This window comes from Rutidosis leptorrhynchoides, chromosome 2 (genome assembly GCF_046630445.1).
Source record: "Rutidosis leptorrhynchoides isolate AG116_Rl617_1_P2 chromosome 2, CSIRO_AGI_Rlap_v1, whole genome shotgun sequence".
Taxonomy (NCBI): Eukaryota; Viridiplantae; Streptophyta; class Magnoliopsida; order Asterales; family Asteraceae; genus Rutidosis; species Rutidosis leptorrhynchoides.
In genome coordinates, this window is record NC_092334.1 from 378,378,480 (window position 1) to 378,391,685 (window position 13,206).

The window sequence follows — 13,206 nt, forward strand, 5'->3', positions numbered from 1 at the left end:
AATTTAACTATATTTATTTATTTTGGTCATTATGGTATAAAATTCGATCATTAACTATTAAATAAAAATTACATTAATTATTCACTCTCAACCCCAAGTAAAATATAGAAAGTTTTAAATTTTAACAAATAGTTCCTAAATATATTTTTAATAAGCCTAAAATTTATATTACTCATTTTCGGATCACCGTTTATTTTACAATCATATAAGTTCGAATTTAACTTGCTTAATATCTATCGACTGACAAACGAGTGTTATTTTCGCTTGCTAAATAAGTTCGAAACCATATAAATATATATTCAATATACCTTACATATATATAGATTTATTTTATCATATATTATTTTATTTACAATATTAATTAACTCAAATAATATTTTAATTTATAATATATATATATATATATATATATATATATATATATATATATATATATATATATATATATATATATATAAATAGATATATATGTATCTATTTACATATAGTTGTTCGTGAATCGTCGAAAATGGTCAAAGGTTAATTGAACACATGAACATAGTTTTCAAAGTTTTTGAGATTTCAACATTACAGACTTTTCTTATCGTGTCGGAAAAATATAAAGATCAAGTTTAAATTTGGTCGAAAATTTCCGGGTCGTCACAGTACCTACCCGTTAAAGAAATTTCATCCCAAAATTTGATTGGGATGGTCATGGCTGACAATAAGAATGTTTTCATGACGCATACGAGCTAGAAATTAGAGTTTTATCATCATTGAGTAATATGGATAAAACAATTCGATTACGCGAAGAGTATAAGTGAAGCTATCACAAAAGAGTGAAATGAGAAAATAATGTTTCGTCATATCCCTTGACGTAGATATGGGTGATTTCCGGAGTTCAAGGAATTTAAAGAAAATCTTTGAAATCTAAAAGATTTGATTTTTCGGAATTTAAGGAAATGGGGATCCTCTTTGATTAAATGTGATGATCTATTTCGATTGCTCTGTCGGATATTTCACTATAAATTCACTCCATTCGTTTCCTTATTTTCACAGCTCATACTTTCTATTCTTTCTTTCTTAATTCATACTTTTGTTTTCTTTTCTCGACTTTAAGTAGCAAGTAATGGTCCAGAATTCGCAGATATGAATTTTGAAATGAACATAGTTAATGTTCTAAGAAGGGAATTGAAATGGCACGATCTTGATTTGTCAAATTACCAGAATACCTCGGAAAAGACCGAATCATCAATAAAAATATTGTCTTGATATGTTTAGAGGTTAAGTAGAATACATGAGTCGTGTAACATGGCACATGATGACGTTATGATCCGTGAATCATCACGTTCCATTAGAAACTCAGCATGACTTACTGTAATATAATTACATTGATCAAGTGTCATTATATTATACTAACTCATGCATCAATTTCCAACACTACTTCAAAACATTCCTATTTTAAAATCAAAGATTTTAGAACTTAGAAACTAAAATAGTTTCTTTTATGATGTAACACAGATAGCGCGAAGAGGTAAATGATTTCGAGTAACAATAGTTATGAAGATATCTTCAGAGACATCGAAGATAATTATAATGAAAGATACAATGATATCTTAGAATTTTTAATATCAGAGGATGATGAAGAAGATTGTCCGTAAAAGTGTAGAGTCAGGAGCAAGGTATTCGTTAATGACTTCAGCAGATACTGAATCATTTGGATTCTTTGAAGGCAGGTTTAATCTTTGTGATTTGTCCACAACCTCCTTCATGGTTTGCTCAATCCGTTTTCCAGTTCCAACATTTATGAGCTTTGCCAACATAGAATTCTTTATCATCAAACTTTTGACTGTTAAGGTTGTTTACGGTTTTTGCTGCTTCATCAGCATTTTACAAAAATTCGGAGAACTGATTCGTAAACTGGGTGCTTTTCAGAAATTCAGAATTGAAAGTCATAATTCCAAGAGGTAAATGTTATATGCATACATATGACTGTTGATGTAGACATGCTGCGAGATTCGAAATACTGATTACTAATTTTTGGTAATTGGTTTGACAATTCTTGTTGTAAAATGCGGATGAGTACATGATAGGGTTTAGCTAAATATAATGATTTTTCGGAATGACTTAAGCCAATGAGAAATGAAGTTGCTGGTAAGTTTGCTATTAATGTGGTGGGATATAAACGGTTCTCCGGTAACGTCGACGAAAGGCAAACTTATATATCAAAGTTATAATAAGGCTAATCCGAATGAAAAGTCGAAGTTGACTTGCTGAAGCTGTGACAAAACTGGCTATCTCGAACAGGAGTTGCAAAGTTATTTTCGGTAATAATAATGCTAAAGGAACTAGCACAGCTACGTGTTAAACGTTTACTCATGTTCCGAAGTTTTCAGGTGCATAACTATATGCATCAATCTTTTCTTCCGTAGATGAAGTGCGGTTGGTTCATCCTCTAGATTGAGGTGTTTTCAAGAATCATGAAAGATTTGAACGCAGATTGTAATCGTCAAGATACAAATGAGGTTTAAGATGAAATCAAATGGCAAACTTGAAGAAATGTTTAGTTTCATATGTTATAATCAATATTTTAATTCATTTTAATTGTCCATTGTTGGTATTCCACAGTTATTAATTCAATAATTCATATATAGTTTAATATATTATATTCGAATTAATTAATACATGTCGTGACCCGTTATATACATGTCTCAGACTCGATCACAACTCAAGGTATATATATTATTTTAGAATCAACCTCAACCCTGTATAGAGAACTCGATCATTACTGCATATAGAGTGTCTATGGTTATTCCAAATAATATATATAGATGACGTCGATATGATATGTCAAAACATTGTATACGTGTCCCGATATTTAAAGTACATAAAAATAAATAACAGAAATTAAATGACGATAAATAAAATTGCAAGAATTAAAATTGCGATAAATAAATTGCGATAAATAAATGTAAATAGGAATTAACAGTTAGCTAGGATTTTGTTAGCGTGGATTCTTAACAGCATTTCTCATAGTTAATTTATTTGTTTCTAACAAATTTTATTTGTCCAATGTTTTCTTCATTATGCCACTTGTTAGATTCTGATAGGTTAAAATCCAAATATGAAATTGATTGAAAATGATTATTCTATGGTGAACGGATTCGTATATCTGTGGATGTAAGTAGGATAGTAAATGACCGTTGAATCAGATTCGAAGAATGTACAGTGTAACTTATTAATGTGAAATCTAAATATTCTTCGGGTATTACCTACCCGTTAAAATATTTTCACCAGTAACATTTTGTACAAAAGAACTTTTAATTACAATCTTTATGAAAATATATATACATATATATTTTCTTCGGATGTAATCATGTATTTAATGAGTTAATATGATATTAATCTCATTTGCTTTTCGGGTTGAGCTAAAATAAGTAATCTCTAAAACTTTTGGAAACCACATATTCTTCGCAGAATATTTCTTCAATGAAGTTATGGATCAATACTTCATCGTTCATTGTTGTTGGTACTCCTTGGTATCTATGGTGCGTATGATGTTGATGTTCGTGGGACAGATTGTGAAATTGAGGCTTGGGATGCGAATGTTGTTGTTGGTGGTGGTACTGTTGCTGCCGGTGTTGCTACTGGTGCTTGTAACCTTTGCACCATATTCTCCAAAGCCACTACCCGAGCGCGAAGCTCGTTGACTTCTTCTATTACACCGGGATGATTGTCGGTTCGGACGAGTGGATGAATAAGATCTAGAATCTGAGATAGTATATAATCATGACGAGATACTCTGGAAATGAGAGAGAAAGTGGTATTACGAATAGGTTCTCCGGTAAGTGCTTCAGGTTCATCGCCAAGAGGTGAATTCGGTTGGTAGAAAGGATCACCTTCTTCTTGTCTCCAATGATTTAGTAGACTACAAACCCATCCTCAATTCATCCAGAATAGATGATGGCTGATTGGTTGATTCATTCCGGTGACGTTGCTTTCGGAGCTTAGGTGAAACTCCATGTCAGAATAGCTGTCGGAATCTGAAGAACTTGAACTAGTGGCGAGTTTCATTTCGTACGATTGAGTAAAGGGTTTTTCGGTATGAAATGATTTTTGGATATCGAATGGTATTCTAATTACATAGAATATCTATATATATAGAACAAAAGATTTCGTAGGTCATGGAGGAATTTACGGAATATGTCAGACAAAGCTTACAGTAACAGATACGTTAAGATATGAATTTTTGTCTGTACACTATTCATGCAATCAATACAGTAAGATGTGTCTAGACTAAGAATGATAAGCAAATGATTCCCTGAGAATGATAAGCAGGTAATTTTCGACACGAAAAGATAAGTAAAACTTTTGACATGCAGACACGGTCGAAGTCCAGACTCACTAATGCATCCTAACGACTTATCAGTTAGACACACTAATGCAGACCTGGTTCGCTAAGACCACCGCTCTGATACCAACTAAAATGCCCCGTTCATATCGATTATAAATGATTCACAATAGTTGATTACATCGCGAGGTTCTGACCTCTATATGTTACATTTTACAAACATTGCATTCGTTTTAAAAAGAAAAAAACATTCATTTCAACGAAAGTTGACAGGCATGCATGCCATTTCATAATATATCAAACTATCAATGACTTAATAATAATCTTGTTAAACTCAATGACTCGAATGCAACGTATTTTGAAATATGTCATGAATGACTCCAAGTAATATCTCTAATATGAGCAATTGCACAGCGGAAGATTTCTTTATTACCTGAGAATAAACATGCTTTAAAGTGTCAACCAAAAGGTTGGTGATTTCATTAGTTTATAAAGTGTCAACCAAAAGGTTGGTGATTTCATTAGTTTATCATAATCGATCATTTCCATAATTTTAATAGACATAAGATTTCATTTATTCAATAATCATACCCTCGCAAGTGTTTAAAATTTCATTCATATGGATTGAACACCTGGTAACCGACATTAACAAAATGCATCTAGAATATCCCCAAAAATAAAATTGAAATACTAAAGCAGTTCAAATTCTCTGACTGGGGCTTGTCAAGGCCCATAGATCTATCTTTAGGATTTGCGTCAATTGGTGGCAATTATAATAAACACCAATTCTTAGGCTACCAAGTTCAACAAGGGCGATATCCGGTATAACAATTCAACCATAGAATGAAGTTTTGATTACTTGTGTCTATTTCGTAAAACATTTCTAAAAGCAGCGCATGTATTCTCAGTCCCAAAAATATATATTGCAAAAGCATTTAAAAAGGGAGCAAATGAAACTCATAATACTGTATAATACATATAACGACATTGGACAAGTGTAGAGTTGGCCTTGGATTCACGAACCTATATCAATACTATATATGTTAACACATATAACTGTAATCGAACAGATTTATATATTATTATTAGTGATATATTCGTTATATTAAATAATTTATAGGTTTCATAAATAATTTAATTAAATATATCTATTTTATATCCTTTAGATAAATAATTAGTAAAAATATTAATATAGTTATGTTACATGTATTAAATGTAGTTATTTATAGATAAAAATATTTGTTTGTTATTATAATAATAATAATATAGTAATGATAGTAATAATAAGTTTAATAATTTTATCTAATTTGTAACTTAATTGTTTCTATAATAATATTTGTGTCTATAATCATAATAATAATAAGAATGTTACTAATATTAAAATTGAAAATAATGATAATAATAATAATAATGATAAAAATTAATAATAATAATGTTAATAATAATTTTACTAAAAATGATAATTTTAACAATCATGCTAATGTTCATATTCCTAATAATGATAATATTGATAATAATAATAATAATAATAATAATAATAATAATAATAATAATAATAATAATAATAATAATAATAATAATGGTAATAGTAATACTACCTCATAGAAGTAGTCCTTTTTTTTAATAAAAAAAAGCCCAAGTCCGGGTTTGAACCCACGACGTCCCGCTAACCCAAAACAACCTAAACCATTATGCTTTAACTCGTTTTTCTGAAATGAATGGTACTTAAATTCAATTATCCTTTGTTTGCTAATCATCATACACCATTCACTTTACCTCCATTTCTAACATCAATCATCGATCACTAACATCATATTATTTTGTGTTTTAATATCATCATCCTAGAATTATCACTCTTCGACCTATTACCCATTTAATAACATCTTTATCATCCTAATCATCCATCATCTTAACTTAAACATCATCACCTTTCTCCTTCGTCAATCACCATTAAGACCGTCTTCCTCATCACGGTACAACACTTCGACCATCATTACAGAAATTATCATCGGGACTCTTCATCACCGTAGTTTTGATAACAGTTGGAAATAGAAGCAGCTAATAGTATTGATCGAAACAGACCATTGGTATTGCTTGTTCAATTAACAGATATCACAATTGGGTTTCGTGAAACAAGGCTGCCCATTTACAGGAGCCCACTTTAACAATTCGTATGCTCTATTAATTGAATCCACCAAAACCTAACATTAATGTTTAAAGACCTTGGCATGATTCTAATATCTCTTCCTACAGCAACAAGACCCACCATCCTATCCACTATCATAAGTCAAAAAGTGGATTCCTTTTTATTATTACAACAAACCGAAAGTATCCAATGTGCAGCTGTCTTCAACGATTATTATAAATATAGTATTGAATCAAAAAGGTGAGAGTGTTTTGGTTGGTCCTCTCGGCTGATCAAATAGCTTCATACAGCAGCACACAATAGAAGTGGGTTTTGATGAGTTCGTTCCTTCAGGAAGAAAAATAAGCGGTATAGCAGTAACAACGATTTTGTTTCGATGATGAACCTAAAATATAGTATGTAGCAGCGAGCTTGAGCAGGTGGTTTTCGTTAGTCCTTGTCGAGCAAAAATGGTGATGGTTTAAGTGGTTGTTCATGAGGAAAAAAATAAAAAGTGAAGAAAGGTGGTCATGGTTTCTATATATATATATATATATATATATATATATATATATATATATATATATATATATATATATATATATATATATATATATATATATATATATATCTATATCTCTCATGTATATATATAAAACTTGAGATTTTAATTGTGAATAACCAAACCCAACAATAATACATGTTTTCCATGGTGGTTCCGGTTGTTTAGTGTAGTTTGTGGTAGTGATGTTGGTGACAGATTTTGTATCATGAAGTATGAGATATAATAAGGAAACAAATAGCTTACTTGTGTATGTGTGTCGTGAGACTAAACCACAAACCGTTAACGTTGCAAATTAGTTGAGTTGATGATTGGCATGGGTGTTAGAGGGTGAATGTAGGGTAGAAGTGGGTTGCCGTGAAGTTGTGAACAAGCAAGGAGGGTAATGGTAGTGGTGGGTGTGTCGCGTGAAAGTTGCTGCGGTGGAAAGAAAAGAAAGAAAAAAAATGATGGAGATTATTTGGGGTTATAACCGAAATAGAAACATAGCTGTGATAGTATTCATGGTCATGGTTTGTGTGTGTTTCCTAAGGTGGTTTCAAGGTGATGAATGATGGTGGTGGTTTTATCAATGCATTATAGTAGTAATTAACAAGAGTGAAGGTGATGGTTTTCGGTTGATCAAGATAGGAGGGTGATTGTTCCAGATTATAGAGATAAGAGAGGAAGAGATAGATAATGAGAGATGCAGATACATACATATATATATATATATATATACCTATATATATACCTATATATATACCTATATATATATATATATATATATATATATATATATATATATATATATATATATATATATATATATATATATATATAATTTCATGTTTAAATAAAAGGAAATAAACTAATACACCACCCGTGACTCTCCATCCAATTCTCAATTCGCAAATAATAATAATATTAATATAATAATAATTATAATACAATATAAAATTAAAACGTGTGATTAAGTTAGCCGTCGTCTACTATTTCAATCACGGACTGAAATTCGTTCTCCGTTGTCAATCAGTGGCGGATAAAAATCTTTGGAAAAATTCCCAATTTTTAATTTAACTATATTTATTTATTTTGGTCATTATGGTATAAAATTCAATCATTAACTATTAAATAAAAATTACATTAATTATTCACTCCCAACCCCAAGTAAAATATAGAAAGTTTTAAATTTTAACAAATAGTTCCTAAATATATTTTTAATAAGCCTAAAATTTATATTACTCATTTTCGGATCACCGTTTATTTTACAATCATATAAGTTCGAATTTAACTTGCTTAATATCGATCGACTGACAAACGAGTGTTATTTTTGCTTACTAAATAAGTTCGAAACCATATAAATATATATTCAATATACCTTACATATGTATAGATTTATTTTATCATATATTATTTTATTTACAATATTAATTAACTCATATAATATTTTAAATTATAATAATCAATATATATATATATATATATATATATATATATATATATATATATATATATATATATATATATATATATATATATATATATATATATATATATATATATATGTGTATCTATTTACATATAGTTGTTCGTGAATCGTCGGGAATGGTCAAAGGTTAATTGAACACATGAACATAGTTTTCAAAGTTTTTGAGATTTCAACATTACAGACTTTGCTTATCGTGTCGGAAACATATAAAGATCAAGTTTAAATTTGGTCAAAAATTTTCGGGTCATCACGCTAAAGACTAGTCAATATGTCATTAACTTCCTAGTTTCAATTAATCACAAGTCATATTCATTTCAAGATTAAGTAGAGATTAATTGAATGATGTCTTTCTAAGATAATCACTAAGTGTGTAAAGACATCAATGTTAAGTCATACATGGATAAGTAATCACAACTTGTTACTTAGACAAGACCAAATAGGCAATTGGCCATTATTCCTTTGTGAACCATTTTACACTTAATTTATTGGAGTAGACTAGTTAATTGAATTCTAGTATTCTAATTAGTGATCACATAGCAAGCATATTAATCAAGTTGGCAAATTGATGAGTATTAAACATATTAACAAGTAGCAAGTAATACTCACATATAGCAAGAGATAGTTATTCTAAAATCAATCATATAGATATTTGCACAACATTATAGCTTAAGCTTTTAGCAAGCTTACTTGCAATATAACATATTGCATGATTAATGTGTAAGCACACATTAATGTCCAACATATGCACAAGGTAAGAGCAATCTCTAGTTGGGACTTGGTGACCATCCTAAATGTATCTAAGTGTATTTTAGGATTACAAGTCTTTGCTAGTTACACTTGAAAGCACTGTTCTTCATTTAGCCTTAATTAATCACTAAGTCATATTTAATTGAAATTAATATCCTAGTGACATTAGATTAAGTGTGTTGGTACTTGGTGATCATACTAAAGATATCTAAATAAGTTTTAAGATCACAAGTTATTGATTAACACTTTTGTGTTATGCCTAATCATGGTTAATTTGTCATTAAGAAGTAATTAAGCGTAATTAACCAATATTAGTGTTTTTATGACCAAGACTCAATTGAGTATGAAAAGGGCATCTATTCTAAGTGTGTTGAACAAGGTTTCATGAATTATAGGTGTCGGGAACTAGTCAAACTAAATTTGGTCAAAAATGGTGACAGAGAAAACTGCGGTCGCACTACGGTTGACCGTGGTGGCGACCGTGCAACTTGTTTTCACAAAACTGCATTGAAATTCAGTTTGGGCTTCTACGGCTGGGTATGCGGTTGACCGTACCTTGACCGTGTATTTTGCTGATCTTTATTCTTTAAGTTTTGTTTGACTAGGTCATTTACAAGATAAAATATGGATTAGTGACCTTGCGTCTTTTATGTTAAGATGTTGGTCATCACTTATGCATATGTATGTGTCATCATCAAAACATATTCTTTGGGTAGTCATCATACTTAACTTTGTCGTTTAGTTCATTAACCAACATTCAACCAACAGTCTATGTATACTTGAAACTTGACATGATATTGTCCACAAACATTTGAAACAGGATATCGTGTTGTCTACAAACTTTAAGCATGAAACCATTGTTGTGTCATACGTGGTAATTGGTCACTTAAACTTGTGTTTTGAAAACAGGAGAAACAAAACATTTTTGAATGTCATGCACAACGGAACTTGACATTGATGTACACAAACAGACTCAAACTTGACAAACGTTTTCTGCAACCTTTTAATATTAAACCTTGGTGGTCTTTCACTAACAAACATTTTCTAAAAATCTTTTCTTAAACATACTTTGTTGTTTACCTAAAACCTGCAGATTCACTCAACATTATTGTTGGCCTGTTTTGCTTGTTTTATTCTCAAGTATTAATTGCTTTCGCTGTAAAACTTTGTTGTTACATAAAAGTCAAGCCAAACACTGGGACCAGAGTTAACATTCTGTTATTGGATCTTGACGAGGTGTTAAAGTTGGTATCAGAGCTTTGGCAATAGGGAACTAGGATGCATTAGTATGTCTAACCGTAGGGCGCATTAGTGGGTCTAGTCTATAGCCGTGTGTCTTGGATGAATTTTATGCACCATACTTGCACTGTTTGCGTCACTATGCTACATGTAGGGCTATACATTACATCACATACATATACATCCTATACCCATATGATATGGACTTGGACTAAACACTATTCACGAATCGCATACGTACACACGACGCGACACTTAATTGAATTAAGTTGACTACGCTATCTTGAACTTATGGAGTAATGTCGAATGGAAATATGAGATAGCGTAATGTAATGACCGGGATTACATTACGGTAACTCATATAGAACTTCCGACATCACAAAATAAGGAATTGGGAGCGAGTCACGTAGGTTACTTGGATAAACACCGTTTAGAACATAAACCATATAATCACGTCACAACTCGTCACTGCTCGACACTGTCCGTCACCACCGATCACTACTCGGCACTAAAAAGACACTACTTGGACATACTCGTCATCTCATACCACTACTCCTTACTACTTATCGCTGCTAACTACTACTCAATGCCTCCTCTCACTACTAGACACGACTGATCACTACTTCTCACCTCTTGTTATTACTAGTTATTACTTAATGCTACCCGTTGCTGCCTGCTACTACTATATACTACTCATTACTACCTACCACTACTAAGTGCTACTTGTCACTACTAGCATCCCCACAATTTACCACTAGCTACTGTGATGACCCGGAATTTCCGATCAAATTTAAACTTTAATCTTTATATGTTTCCGACACGATAAGCAAAGTCTGTAACGTTGAGTCTCGAAAGTTTTGAAATCTATATTCATGTAATCAATTACCCTTTGAGTGTGCCCGACGATTCACGAACAATTGTTTGTAAATAAAAATGTACATATATTATATAAATATAAGAATGTATATAATATTTTAAATTAATAAAATATACTTTAATCATTTGGCTTTTAAAATGTAAAATAATAATTAGGATAATTAAGTTACTATTGGAATGAATATATATAAATATATGTATATATATTTTTATATATTATTATGATTCTATATATGATTCCTATATCTAATCAATGTTATATGTATATTGTAATATATAGAGAAAAATATAAAAAGTAAATAATCAATATATGTAATTATATATATTATATTGTCATAGTTAATAAGATGAAATATCAACATATTAAACTTACTTATTAAAATATAATATTACCTCTATTAAAATAAATAATAATAATAATAATATCTGTATTAATAATATTATATATAATACATAGATATGAAATTTGATATATATAAATATATTATTATTATTATTATTAATATCATTATTAACATTAATAATATTAATATTATTATAATTAATATTATTATTAGTATATCTTTAATATTATTTCTTTATTTTATTTATTCTTATTACTAATATTATAAGTATTATTAACACATTTATATTTATTAAGTATTAATATTAATTTGATAAATTATAAGTTAATCTGTCAATAACTTATGCAGCTGTCAATTTCTTCTTTTTCCTTTCCTGATTCATTTGTCGATTTAGTCTCATAATATAGCCAAAATTAGTTTGCTATCACTTTCAATTTCTTATTTTATCCCTTTCTTTCTGCATACCTGTGATACTCTCTCGGTCCAATACATGAACCATTTTATAACCATCGAATAACTGGTAAATAGAAGGGAATTCACTCAGACTTGCTATCATCATTATCAAATATATCAATCCCAGTTGTTGAATTAAACCATGTCTGTTAAAAAAAGAAGAAGAAACAACCAGGTACCATCTCTGTACATTTCATTTTTTCTCGTAATTCAAAATTGAACCATATAGCAAAATTTATAAATGCTATCATGTTAGGAATCATCTATTTACTCTTTCTGCAAGTTTTCAGTTTCCAATTTCATTGTTTGATTTCAAATTCTTGAGGTCAAAGTTTTTGAAACATAAGTCAAACGTATGAACAATGAACAAATTCGAGTTTGTATGGCTGTTTTAGGTTCAATTGACGATTCCTAAAGTTTTTAGGGTTGATTTAAAACCTTTATCAAGAAGAAAGTTTGATCTAAAAAGGTCTGTATAATCAAAATCATTTTTTTTCTTTTTCACATAACAGCGACGGTAACAGTCTTTTTATGGTTCTTTATATATTTTTTTTTCTTTTCACTTTTAATTAACTTAAGGATCATTATAGATTGAGTATTTTTCAGTTGCAAATCCAAAAACACAATTTAAGAAACGTTGTTGTGATGAACTGGATATGGGGGGTGGTGGACTGATTTCAAGAAGGAGAAAAAGGAAAAGGGTAATAGATCGGGATAGTTTAAATATATTACGGGGAAGAGTTAATCAGAAATATGGGCACAGCTCAATGGTTAAGTGTTTGTTCGGGTTTACGAGAGGTCATGGGTTCGAGCCCTGTCCGGGGCAATTTTTTTTAGGAGGGTTCTTTTAAAGGGTATACAACTTTCTTTTTCTTTTAATTATTATTATTATTATTATTATTATTATTATTATTATTATTATTATTATTATTATTATTATTATTATTATTATTATTATTATTATTATTATTACTACTATTATTATTGTTGTTATTATTGTTATTATTATTATTAATTGTGATTAATGTTATTACAAGTAATATAATTATTACTAATACA